Source organism: Oncorhynchus gorbuscha, linkage group LG22 (genome assembly GCF_021184085.1).
Source record: "Oncorhynchus gorbuscha isolate QuinsamMale2020 ecotype Even-year linkage group LG22, OgorEven_v1.0, whole genome shotgun sequence".
NCBI classification, from domain to species: Eukaryota; Metazoa; Chordata; class Actinopteri; order Salmoniformes; family Salmonidae; genus Oncorhynchus; species Oncorhynchus gorbuscha.
The window spans coordinates 27,916,192-27,930,055 of NC_060194.1; the positions used below are offsets into that span (position 1 = coordinate 27,916,192).

The following is a 13,864-nucleotide window of genomic DNA, read 5'->3' on the forward strand; positions in this document are numbered from 1 at the left end:
GTAGCAGCATCTGCTTGGCCTGGCTCTGCTTGGCCTGGCTCTGCTTGGTCTGGCTCTGCTTGGCCTGGCTCTGCTTGGTCTGGCTCTGCTTGGCCTGGCTCTGCTCGGCCTGGCTCTGCTCCGCCTGGCTCTGCTCCGCCTGGCTCTGCCTGGCCTGGCTCTGCTTGGCCTGGCTCTGTCTGGCCTGGCTCTGCTTGGCCTGGCTCTGCTTGACCTGGCTCTGCCTGGCCTGGCTCTGCTTGGCCTGGCTCTGCTTGGCCTGGCTCTGCATGGCCTGGCTCTGCTTGGCCTGGCTCTGCTTGGCCTGGCAGCGATGTCCTTCTGGAGGGAGAGTCAGTACCTTAGGCTGAGTCATGTCAACAAGGAAGACAAAGCTGGTCTGCATTTGACTATTTTCTCCTCCCTTTCATCTCTCCCCTTGATGAAGCCGGCGTAAGAAAACTCAAACTGGAATGCTCTGGTCAAAAACCATACATCAGCTATGCACAGCTATAAAGAACATGTGTGTGTGTGTGTGTGTGTGTGTGTGTGTGTGTGTGTGTGTGTGTGTGTGTGTGTGTGTGTGTGTGTGTGTGTGTGTGTGTGTGTGTGTGTGTGTGTGTGTGTGTGTGTGTGTGTGTGTGTGTGTGTGTGTGTGTGTGTGTGTGTGTGTGTTGTGGTCACCAAGAAGGTGTGGTCTCTAGGCCTTTTCTACAGTGTCTACCCATTTGTGTGGTCACAGCACTGTGAATGTACAGTAGAATGAATGAAAGAAAAGAAGAAAATAGATATAAAAGAATAAAGAGAAAACTGTATATGCATACCGCCTACGTATGAGCATGATGACTACACTGGCTGCCTCTTGCCCGACTGATTATATATCACAGCCACAGGATTGCTAGCGCTGATAAGAGGTGGCTTCCCACAAGGAGGTCTGCTACTCTGAGCGTCCTGCAGTGCCGTCTTCAGAGGCCCAGGGAACAGGCAATATCATGCTGTCTGATGCTCCATCATCAGACTCATATCTCCATTTCCTCCCCACCTGAATGGTGACAATGCCCACATTTAGCATCTGGGCTCCGGAGAGACTCGTCGTCTTTGTTTTGTGTTTCTGTTTCAGTGGAATATTGAAGTTCATAACAATGTCCTGTCTGTGTCTGTCTGTGCTAAGGGGGAAAAAGGAGCTGAAAGTGCATAACCAACAATACATTAAATCTAGCATGACGCGGTTCTCAGAAAAAGAGGAGGGTAAAAAAGGGTCCCGGGCAGCGACACATTTCTATTTAGAAATGTCAGGCAGGATCAGTCAGCCGTGTTGCAGTGTTGTTGTGTTATGACATTTCACTCAATGACCTTTTCTCCCATGGCAGAAGCAGTGTTTAATTGGGCCGTACTCATTCCTTCATTGTGCGTCCGTCTGTCTGTCAGCCACGCACGCAATTGCTCGTTCACACATTCCTGAGCACTAAGTAACTATGCAAATGACACTGACATATGTCCCGTTTATTGTTGTGAGAGCAGATGTTGAGAGGAGCTTATAATCTGAACAAAAATATAAAGGCAGCATGCAACAATTTCATCAATTTTACTGAGTTACAGTTCATAGGAGGAAATCAGTCACTTAAAATAAATTCATTAGGCCCTAATCTATGGATTTCACCAGACTAGGCAGAGGTGCAGCTAAGGGCCTCAGAAGACAAAGGCCTATCTACTTGGCATCAGTCCCACCCACTGGGGAGCCAGGCTAAACCAATCAGAATGATTTTTCCCCCAAAAAGGGCTTTATTACAGACAGAGATACTGGGCTGGCATGGTTATACGTGGTCTTTGGTTGTGAGGCCGGTTGGACGTACTGTCAAATTCTCTAAAACTACGTTGAAGGCAGCTTATGGTAGAGGAATGAACATTACATTCTTTGGCAACAGCTCTAGTGGACTTCCTGCAATCAGCATGCCAATGGCATGCTCCCTCAAAACGGTGGCATTGTGTTGTGTTACAAAACTGCACATTTTTAAGTGGCCTTTTATTGTCCCCAGCACAAGCTGCACCTGTTTAATGATCATGCTGTTTAATCAGCTTCTTGATATGTTACACCTGTCAGGTGGAGGGATTATTTTAGCAAAGGAGAAATGCTCACTAACAGGGATGTAAACTAATTTGTGCACAACATTTGAGAGGAATACGTTTGTGTGTGTATGGAACATTTGGGGGATTTTGTATTTCCGCTCATGACACATGGGACCAACACTTTACATGTTGCGCTTATAATTCTGTTCAGTGTAACTTCCGGTCTCTCTGTCGGTGTCTCTCTCTCTCTCTCTCTCTCTCTACCACTCTTTCTGTCCCTCATTCTGTCCCTATCCCAAGTGGCTCCGGTTGGAGCGAGTGGTCGCATCTGCACTTCGCTCCCGCGGGTAGTATAGTATAACTTTTTCATTATATTTCATTATAGCACAACGGTTTGATTTGTCTAATCTTAGCAATTTCTTCTCAGCTAGCTACATAGCCGTCTTTGTATCAAAGATAATTGCGTAATTATCGTATTTCGCCGTCCTAACGTAGTCTTCACTGGCCAGCTAGCTAACGTCCACTGATTAGCTGCACTGGAGAAACTATTACACTCAACTGAACGACTTGATTAGTGTAGTGTTAGCTAGCTACATAGCTGTCTTTGCTGTCTTCGTATCATCGTATCCAAGATAATTGTGTTGTTTAGGTTTAGAGTGTGTAGTCTTAGAGTGATTATCTTAATTTACCGAGGTTAGCTAGCCAGCTATTTGTCGTCCTTAACGTAGGTGACTCTGCTAGCTAGCCAACGCTAGCCAACGTCTTCTGTATAGAACTCAACAACCCGGTCGCATTCACAGGTAGTATCACATTTTCACTTCATTTCATTACAGTACAACGGTTTGATTTGTTTGATCGTAGCTAGCTACATAGCTAGCTACATAGCCGTCTTTGTATCAAAGATAATTGTGTAGTCTAGAGCGATTTTCTAGGTTCGCTAGCCAGCTATTGTCGTTCTTTTAACGCAACGTAACGTAAACAACACTGCTAGCTAGCCAGCTAGCCCCCGAATAGCAACACTGCAGAAACTATTACACTCAACGGAACGACTTGATTAGTGTAGTGTCAACAACGCACCCACTGCCAGCTGGCCTACTTCAGCAGTACTGTATCATTTTAATCATTTTAGTCAATAAGATTCTTGCTACGTAGCTTAACTTTCTGAACATTCGAGACGTGTAGTCCACTTGTCATTCCAATCTCCTTTGCATTAGCGTAGTCTCTTCTGTAGCCTGTCAACTATGTGTCTGTTTATCCCTGTTCTCTCCTCTCTGCACAGACCATACAAACGCTCCACACCGCGTGGCCGCGGCCACCCTACTCTGGTGGTCCCAGCGCGCACGACCCATGTGGAGTTCCAGGTCTCCGGTAGCCTCTGGAACTGCCAATCTGCGGTCAACAAGGCAGAGTTCATCTCAGCCTATGCCTCCCTCCAGTCCCTCGACTTCTTGGCACTGACGGAAACATGGATCACCACAGACAACACTGCTACTCCTACTGCTCTCTCTTCGTCCGCCCACGTGTTCTCGCACACCCCGAGAGCGTCTGGTCAGCGGGGTGGTGGCACCGGGATCCTCATCTCTCCCAAGTGGTCATTCTCTCTTTCTCCCCTTACCCATCTGTCTATCGCCTCCTTTGAATTCCATGCTGTCACAGTTACTAGCCCTTTCAAGCTTAACATCCTTATCATTTATCGCCCTCCAGGTTCCCTCGGAGAGTTCATCAATGAGCTTGATGCCTTGATAAGCTCCTTTCCTGAGGACGGCTCACCTCTCACAGTTCTGGGCGACTTTAACCTCCCCACGTCTACCTTTGACTCTTTCCTCTCTGCCTCCTTCTTTCCACTCCTCTCCTCTCTTTTGACCTCACCCTCTCACCTTCCCCCCCTACTCACAAGGCAGGCAATACGCTCGACCTCATCTTTACTAGATGCTGTTCTTCCACTAACCTCATTGCAACTCCCCTCCAAGTCTCCGACCACTACCTTGTATCCTTTTCCCTCTCGCTCTCATCCAACACCTCCCACACTGCCCCTACTCGGATGGTATCGCGCCGTCCCAACCTTCGCTCTCTCTCCCCCGCTACTCTCTCCTCTTTCTCCCCTCTCTCTCCAGATGAAATCTCGCGTCTTGTGACGGCCGGCCGCCCAACAACCTGCCCGCTTGACCCTATCCCCTCCTCTCTTCTCCAGACCATTTCCGGAGACCTTCTCCCTTACCTCACCTCGCTCATCAACTCATCCCTGACTGCTGGCTACGTCCCTTCCGTCTTCAAGAGAGCGAGAGTTGCACCCCTTCTGAAAAAACCTACACTCGATCCCTCCGATGTCAACAATTACAGACCAGTATCCCTTCTTTCTTTTCTCTCCAAAACTCTTGAACGTGCCGTCCTTGGCCAGCTCTCCCGCTATCTCTCTCTGAATGACCTTCTTGATCCAAATCAGTCAGGTTTCAAGACTAGTCATTCAACTGAGACTGCTCTCCTCTGTATCACGGGGGCGCTCCGCACTGCTAAAGCTAACTCTCTCTCCTCTGCTCTCATCCTTCTAGATCTATCGGCTGCCTTCGATACTGTGAACCATCAGATCCTCCTCTCCACCCTCTCCGAGTTGGGCATCTCCGGCGCGGCCCACGCTTGGATTGCGTCCTACCTGACAGGTCGCTCCTACCAGGTGGCGTGGCGAGAATCTGTCTCCTCACCACGCGCTCTCACCACTGGTGTCCCCCAGGGCTCTGTTCTTGGCCCTCTCCTATTCTCGCTATACACCAAGTCACTTGGCTCTGTCATAACCTCACATGGTCTCTCTTATCATTGCTATGCAGACGACACACAATTAATCTTCTCCTTTCCCCCTTCTGATGACCAGGTGGCGAATCGCATCTCTGCATGTCTGGCAGACATATCAGTGTGGATGACGGATCACCACCTCAAGCTGAACCTCGGCAAGACGGAGCTGCTCTTCCTCCCGGGGAAGGACTGCCCGTTCCATGATCTTGCCATCACGGTTGACAACTCCATTGTGTCCTCCTCCCAGAGCGCCAAGAACCTTGGCGTGATCCTGGACAACACCCTGTCGTTCTCAACCAACATCAAGGCGGTGGCCCGTTCCTGTAGGTTCATGCTCTACAACATCCGCAGAGTACGACCCTGCCTCACACAGGAAGCGACGCAGGTCCTAATCCAGGCACTTGTCATCTCCCGTCTGGATTACTGCAACTCGCTGTTGGCTGGGCTCCCTGTCTGTGCCATTAAACCCCTTCAACTCATCCAGAACGCCGCAGCCCGTCTGGTGTTCAACCGTCCCAAGTTCTCTCACGTCACCCCGCTCCTCCGTTCTCTCCACTGGCTTCCAGTTGAAGCTCGCATCCGCTACAAGACCATGGTGCTTGCCTACGGAGCTGTGAGGGGAACGGCACCTCAGTACCTCCAGGCTCTGATCAGGCCCTACACCCAAACAAGGGCACTGCGTTCATCCACCTCTGGCCTGCTCGCCTCCCTACCACTGAGGAAGTACAGCTCCCGCTCAGCCCAGTCAAAACTGTTCGCTGCCCTGGCCCCCCAATGGTGGAACAAACTCCCTCACGACGCCAGGACAGCGGAGTCAATCACCACCTTCCGGAGACACCTGAAACCCCACCTCTTTAAGGAATACCTAGGATAGGATAAGTATTCCCTCTCACTCCCCCCTTAAGTTTTAGATGCACTATTGTAAAGTGACTGCTCCACTGGATGTCATAAGGTGAATGCACCAATTTGTAAGTCGCTCTGGATAAGAGCGTCTGCTAAATGACTTAAATGTAAATGTGAGAAACTAAATGCTTACGGAAACTGCAAAATACCAGCATAGTGAGAAAAACACTCATACCGCAGTGTCACTATTCTGTGCACCAGTCTAATGTACGCTCTAGAGACTATTATAGCTATTGATGTGCACTGGAATTCTGGTTTAGTTGTAATTTGGAAGTGCCTGAGTGAGCCCCTGACTACCTCCTTTCTACAACGATAGACAGATGAAGGGGGAAAAATGGAGAGAAAAAACAACAACTAAAGAAATAGAATCTAAAGCACTTGTCAAAGAGGCCCATTTTCCTGTTACATTTCTCTTGATGTCTCCATCCACTGCCCGGCCACACACTACAATTTTCTTTTGATTATGATGAGCCATTTCACCAATGGCGGTTGAAAGCCGTGTGTCCTCTGCTAGCACTCAGCCCAAAGAGGGGCCATCTCAATTAGCTGTCATTTCACTCAAAACGCCTAAAGGTTCAATTCAGCTCTTTTTATCTCAATATCAAATCATTTCTGGGTAACAATTAAGTAATTATTTTTGACCGTTTTAATTTAAAAACAAACAAAAATATATTCTTAGCAAATAGCAATATCTCAAACAAGAATTTAGCTAGGAGTGTCTGGGAGTGGTCTGAGTGGGGAGGGGAAAATTGAACACTAGCTGTTACTGACAGAGAACTGGTTTGGAACTCCTTCTTATATGAACTCATTTACCGCCTGCTGATGTCAACAGGCAGGCCAAAACTCCCTCCCAAACAGCTCTTATACTAAAAGGGCATTATCATCATTTTCACAATTTCACAGTATAATTCCAACCTCATAAGCCCAATTCATATGGGATTCATTTGACTGGGGAAGATAATTACATAACCCTATGTGCACAAGCACAAATCACCAGATCTGTATTTTTTTCCACACGATCTCGACAAACCATTTCTGTATGGAGCTTGCTTTGGGCACGGGGGCATTGTTATGCTGAAACAGGAAAGGGCCTTCTCCAAACTGTTGCCACAACAGTTCTTGTGCTGACGTTGTTTCCAGAAGCAGTTTGGAACTCCATAGTGAGTGTTGCAACCAAGGACAGATGATTTTTACGATCTACGCGCTTCCCGACTCGGTGGTCTGAGCTTGTTTGGCCTTCCACTTTGCGGCTGAGCCGTTGTTGCTCCGATACATTTCCAGTTCACAATAACAGCATTTACGGGGCAGCTCTAGCTGGGCAGAAATTTGACAAACTGACTTGTTGGAAAGGTGCCATCCTATGACGGTGACACGTTGAAAGTCACTGAGCTCTTCAGTAAGGCCATTCTACTGACAATGTTTGTCTATGGAGACTGCATGGCTGTGTCATCGATCCACTAATTTGAAGGTTTGTATACATAGTGTATGAAGGGAATACATGTTTTAACTTTCACAGTGAATGCTTTCTTTTCTAAGTGTTGTGCCAATAAATTGAACATCAGACAATGCGTCAGTAAAATATATTGCGCCTATTTAATGCAACCCTTGTGGTTAATAGATCGTTAAGCAGCATTTACAACTGAGCTTCATTTGGGGAAATGACACGTTCCCTTTCTCATCCATAGCCTAAAAACACATCTCAAGTACAAGTGCACTGTTTAGTTCACATCTGCAGGCTGGGGTGATTAAGGACGTCTTCTACTGCGGATCGCAAAAATATCATCATATTTCAATTCAAATATTATGGGCGACAGTATGCCAAAGATGGTTTGGTAGGGTTTAGAAACGTGGGAGCCAAGCTGGAGTTATCAAAGATGGTTTGGTCAAAGCTGGAGTTATCAAAGATGGTTTGGTAGGGTTTAGAAACGTGGGAGCCAAGCTGGAGTTATCAAAGATGGTTTGGTAGGGTTTAGAAACGTGGGAGCCAAGCTGGGTTAGTTTTGGGAGCCAAGCTGGAGTTATCAAAGATGGTTTGGTCGTGGGAGCCAAAGTTATCAAAGATGGTTTGGTAGGGTTTAGAAACGTGGGAGCCAAGCTGGAGTTATCAAAGATGGTTTGGTAGGGTTTAGAAACGTGGGAGCCAAGCTGGAGTTATCAAAGATGGTTTGGTATGGTTTAGAAACGTGGGAGCCAAGCTGGAGTTATCAAAGATGGTTTGGTAGGGTTTAGAAACGTGGGAGCCAAGCTGGAGTTATCAAAGATGGTTTGGTATGGTTTAGAAACGTGGGAGCCAAGCTGGAGTTATCAGTGTATCCTGTTAACACCTAGACATGTTGAAATATCTCCAGGCCGAGAATAAAAACCTCCAGGCTTCTGTAATAACTGTCAATTTATTTTAAAAACTGTCCGTTTGTAAAGAATTGATCCCATCCGAATCGTCCTGTGAAATAACAGACATTCTGGGGTAATAATTACATAACAAAGTTCTCTAGTAATACCATAGAGATAGATAGAGGACTAATCGTTGTTTCTGTGCCATTATAGCGCAGCTCCACTGAGGAAATCTCCATTTTGAAGTAGTACAATTTGTTCTTCACGATTGGCTTATCCCTCCTGGTGACATGCTTGGACATGACCCCAAACATTGTCACCAGGAGGGATCAACCAATGAATTTGGAAGTCCCACCCAGTTGACTACATTAAAATGGTGGAAGCCCTCAAAGGAGCCCCCTTGCTAATATGGCCTTTTGGCAACTCGATCATTCTCTATGACTAATACCAGTCCCGTGCGTATAGGGCTACAGAGTGAAAAATATAAAAACACAGGAAATCACGTTTTTGACTGCACTGGGCCTTTAAAGTCTCTCTTGGTGGGAGGCAGAAGCCTAGGACACTCTGGGTGGCATATGTTTAATCTGTGATAAATAACACGAGGTGCTCAGGGGCTGAGCGGCAGTATACATTTTTTTTTTTAGGAAGTTCTGAAAACTGAATAGAAGTAACTAGATAGAATGTAATCAAGTGCAGGACACTGGGAAAGCAAAGGGAATACTGTCCACTGAAAAACGTGTCCAAACTAGATACAACTAAATAGAATGAACTCGACAGAATCCATGGCAAATAGAAGGGACCTTTGAGGATGGAGGAAAGGGTTAATTAAGCATAAGTAAGTAATAAGTAATACTACATAAGTAATACTCTTCACTAAAATGCAAGATGATAAATGAAGATAAAGTTCCACATTTGAACATCTTTCCAAAAATGAAATAATAATTAAATAAACCATGATAAGATGATCAGAGGCATAGCTATGCTGTTTGTCTAAGATAGCTATTTCCGTTAAAGGCCTAGCCCCCCCCCCCCCCCTCCCCTCATAAAAGCCAGATTTCCCATGGCTCTGGAGTCTAGACATGTTTGCCATTATCTCTGAAGCATTGGGAAAACGGCGTGAAGGTTATCTAAGAAAGTTTGACAGGGAAACAGCATAATAATGGGCTATCACCATCAGTGTGTCTGTGGTCTGGAAGAATCAGACATCGTCTGACTTCTGCAGAAACAACTTATTTCAGTCTTTTACCACAATTTAAGGTTTGTTTTGAAATCAATGATTGTTGAAATGAAAGGGTTGATTAAATAGTCGACGGACTGAAAGTAAATGTAAAATACTGAGTGCCACTATATCAGCGTAACGATATAGCCAAATAATTAAGCTAAGTCTCAGTGCACTTCCAAACCTCAGAATCCTCCTAACTTCAAACTTGAGGGCGTTATGACATTATCTTAATTCACACAGTATTTGTCTAAGTGTGAATCTGGCCACCTACGTGGACTGCAATAAGAAGACAAAACAGCCTGTACCAAACTGTTGGACGTCATGCCAACGCACCACCATCCTACACTGCAACGCCATGAATAAGGAATGGTGTGAGTGTGTCTGAATATCTTCAACTTAAAGGAAGTAAACAGCAGTACTTGTGAGCCACAGTATTGGTGTTACTTTTTTGAAGATATCTACCGCCAGTAGCTAATGATAGAGAAACAACAACACCCAGAAGACATGAATATTACATTAGTTTGTTTTTATGCAGTCTCACCCTGCTCTGCTCGAGCCTGTGTGAGGCGCTTATGTGAACATCGGTCCTGTGTAGCTAGTAGCTTCGGTAATGGGTCTAAGTGGTCACATACAGTAGCCTTTTTATACTGCTCTGGGAAGACAGGTTTTTCCAGACTTTGCCTTTAGTACAATTTTGAATAAATGACGGGTCTTCCTGGCAGAAATGTGCAGAAATTACTGCCATCACACAGTGGATGAAGTCAATAAGTGAAAGGTGTAGGTTGTTTTCTTCCTAGCGTGTGCTTATTGCCTGTATTTAACGGACTTATGGCAAATACCACGTCGAGCATCGGAGTTGCATTGCTGTGTGCGTTCTTGACACTTGGTCTTAACGATCAGGAGACAGAAAACGGCCTGCCACTGCCAACCAGACAGGTCCTGGAGCTAAGTGTTCGGATTTACACGAGTTCAAAATGAATGACACCTCATACCTCCGGCAGGGACACCAGCCCATGGACCCACTTTGGTAGAAAAAAGGAGGCGGCGAGCAGCACAAAGCTAAACACATCCTGTATTATTTCATGTTCACTTCAGCGATCAACAGCCTCTCTTCCACTTCTTCAAATGTCCACTTGAACAAAGTCCAAATATTACTATCCACTAATCATGAAGTCAGACTCATGAAGACTTGTGCCATGTCAACAAGAGGAACAAATGGAGTTGTTCCAACCATACGCTTGGCACATTGATCCAGGACACACACACACACACACCTCGACTCTGGTCAGCGTGAATCTCCTTGCTGATGTGTTAATTCCTCCTGATCCACCAAGTGGCATGGACCAAACCATGAGATCTGGGTAAATATTCCATTTGTTTCTGCACTTCTAAGAGTAGAAAGCTCAATCTCCAAAGCCTCACTGTGTGTCTGTCACAATAACATGTATTAATGAGCCCAGCAAGTGCTTCATCATGCCACACTTCCTATGTTTAAAAAACATCCAAATCATTATGCATAACTGAGTTTTATAAGCAGCCATATTGAATGAGCCGAAAGCAAATATGATATTAGCAAGCTTTGTAAGGCAGAATAAGATTTAAGCCATTAGAAGATTTAAGCCACTTACTAGCCTTTTCCAAGTTCATGTACAGATGTAGGATCTTCATTTGATTACCCTGTAGCAGGAGAACATTGCTGCAATTCAGGAAATGTAAGACTAGTGTACTTGAGGTCTAAAAAGGCTTCCGAACCCCTACAAAAATGTAAATGAATTATAATCCACATAATAATAAACATTTCCTGTTGCTGCAGGATTACTTTGCAGCTGTAGCAAACTGTCTCAAATGAAGATCCTACACCTGTATGCAGTGGCATGGCCTTCCTTCTGCCGGTGCCGTCAGATCTCTTCATGTGGCTTAACCCGATCGCTCTCCAGCGGCACTGCTCCTCTCATTGAAGCCATGAATTTAACGCTCAAATTTAATGCTTCTCAGATCAATGCTACCTCAAAAGCAAATTAATGTTCTCCCTTCGTTACTTTGAAATGCTCCTGGCAATTATAGTCTCCCCTGATTAGTCTTTTGAATTCACTGGACCGAGACCCAAGTCGATGTCTTTGAGGCATCTCAGACAATACCTTCTAAGTGTCAATACAAATGTTGTAATGGGCGACACGAAGGGATGCATTTTATTGGCACGTCGGAGCAAGACAATCTCTTAACTAGTGAGTCTTCTTCTTAGGAGTTCGAACCATCAAAATATTGATCACTGGTGTGGTGTCTGTGTGTTGAGAACCTATGTGTTTAAACACTCATATCCCTGTAGTGAATTCAAATGAATACTTGAAGAGTGTTCAATATATCTTTGAGGAATTAGACAGGTATCAAATACATAACATGTTGTTGTTTTTTACATAGTAACACAAACAAAGTATTTAAAAAAAATATATATAAAAAAATATTTTTAAACATTATACAAATTACACACACAAGTTTACATACACCTTAGCCAAGTACATTTAAAACTCAGTATTTCACAATTCCTGACATTTAATCCTAGTAAACATTCCCCGTCTTAGGTCAGTTAGGATCACCACTTTATTTTAAGAATGTGAAATGTCAGAATAATAGTAGGGAGAATGACTTATTTCAGCTTTTATTTATTTCATCACATTCCCAGTGGGTCAGATGTTTAGATACACTCAATTAGTATTTGGTAACATTTCCTTTAAATTGTTTAACTTGGGTCAAACGTTTCAGGTAGCCTTCCACAAGCTTCCCACAATAAGTTTGGTGAATTTTGGCCCATTCCTCCCTACAGAGCTGGTGTTATTGAGTCAGGTATGTAGGCCTCCATGCTCGCACACGATTTTTCAGTTCTGCCCACAAATGTTCTATAGGATTGAGGTCAGGGCTTTGTAATGGCCACTCTAATACCTTGACTGTGTTGTCCTTAAGCCATTTTGCCACAACATTGGAAGTATGCTTGGGCTCATTGTCCATTTGGAAGACTCATTTGCGACCAAGCTTTAACTTCCTGACTGAGGTCTTGAAAAGTTCCTTCAATATATCCACATAATGTCCCGCCTCATGATGCCATCTATTTTGTGAAGTGCACCAGACCCTCCTGCAGCAAAGAACCCCCACAACAAGATGCTGCCACCCCCGTGCTTCACGGTTGGGATGGTGTCGGCTTGCAAGCCTCCCCCTTTTCCTCCAAACATAACAACGGTCATTATGTAAAACATTTATATTTTTGATTCATCAGACCAGAGACATTTCTCCAAAAAGTACGATCTTTGTCCCCATGTGCAGTTACAAACCGTAGTCAGGCTTTGTTACGGCGGTTTTGGAGCAGTGGCTTTTTCCTTGCTGAGCAGCCTTTCCAGGTTATGTCGATATAGGACTCATTTTACTGTGGATATAGATACTTCTGTACCCGTTTCCTCCAGCATCTTCACAAGGTCCTTTGCTGTTGTTCTGGGATTGACTTGCACTTTTTGCACCAAAGTACATTCATCTCTAGGAGACAGAACGTGTATCCTTCCTGAGCACTATGACAGGTGCGTGGTCCCATGGTGTTAATACTTGCTTACTATTGTTTGTACAGATGAACATGGTACCTTCAGCATTTGGAAATTGCTCCCAAGGATGAACCAGGCTTGTGGAGATCTAAAATTATTTTTCGTGGCTAATTTCTTTTGATTTTCCCATGGTGTCAAACAAAGAGGCACTGAGTTTGAATGTAGGCCTTGGAATGTATCCACAGGTACACCTCCAATTGACTCAAATGATGTCAATTAGAAGCTTCTAAAGCCATGATGGGGGAATGAGCCAAAATACCAGCAACAGTGTGTGTGAACCTTGTGAAGACTTACAGAAAACGTTTGACCTCTGTCATTGCCAACAAAGGGTATATAACAAAGTATTGAAATAAACTTTTGTTATTGACCAAATACTTATTTTCCACCATAATTTGCAAATAAATTCATTAAAAAAATCCTACAATGCGATTTTCTGGATTTTTTTTCTCATTGTCTGTCATAGTTGAAGTGTACCTATGATGAAAATTACAAGCCTCTCTCATCTTTTTAAGTGGGAGAATTTGCACAATTGGTGGCTGACTAAATACCTTTTTGCCCCACTGTGTACACACACACACACACACACACACACACACACACACACACACACACACACACACTACCAGTCAAAAGTTGACACACCTACTCAATCAAGGGTTTTTCTTTATTTTTCGACATTGTAGAATAATAGTGAATATCAAATTTTATTTGTCACATACACATGGTTAGCAGATGTTAATGCGAATGTAGCGCAATGCTTGTGCTTCTAGTGCCGACCATGCAGTAATATCTAACATGTAATCTAACAATTTCTCAACTACCTTATACACACAAGTGTAAAGGAATGAATAAGAATATGTACATAAAAATATATGGATGAGTGATGGCCGAACGGCATAGGCAAGATACAGTAGATGGTATTGAGTACAGTATATATATCTATATATGAGATGAGTAATGTAGGGTACGTAAACATTATATAAAATGGCAT

The 13,864-nt window shown here is 44.5% G+C and overlaps 1 protein-coding gene across 14 annotated transcripts in view; it reads right to left on the minus strand.

Moving 5' to 3' along the window:
• Positions 1 to 13,864, minus strand: part of LOC124009345 (adhesion G protein-coupled receptor L2-like) — a 135,640-nt gene that overhangs the window by 49,087 nt on the left and 72,689 nt on the right. The gene's annotated exons all lie outside the window — the stretch shown is intronic.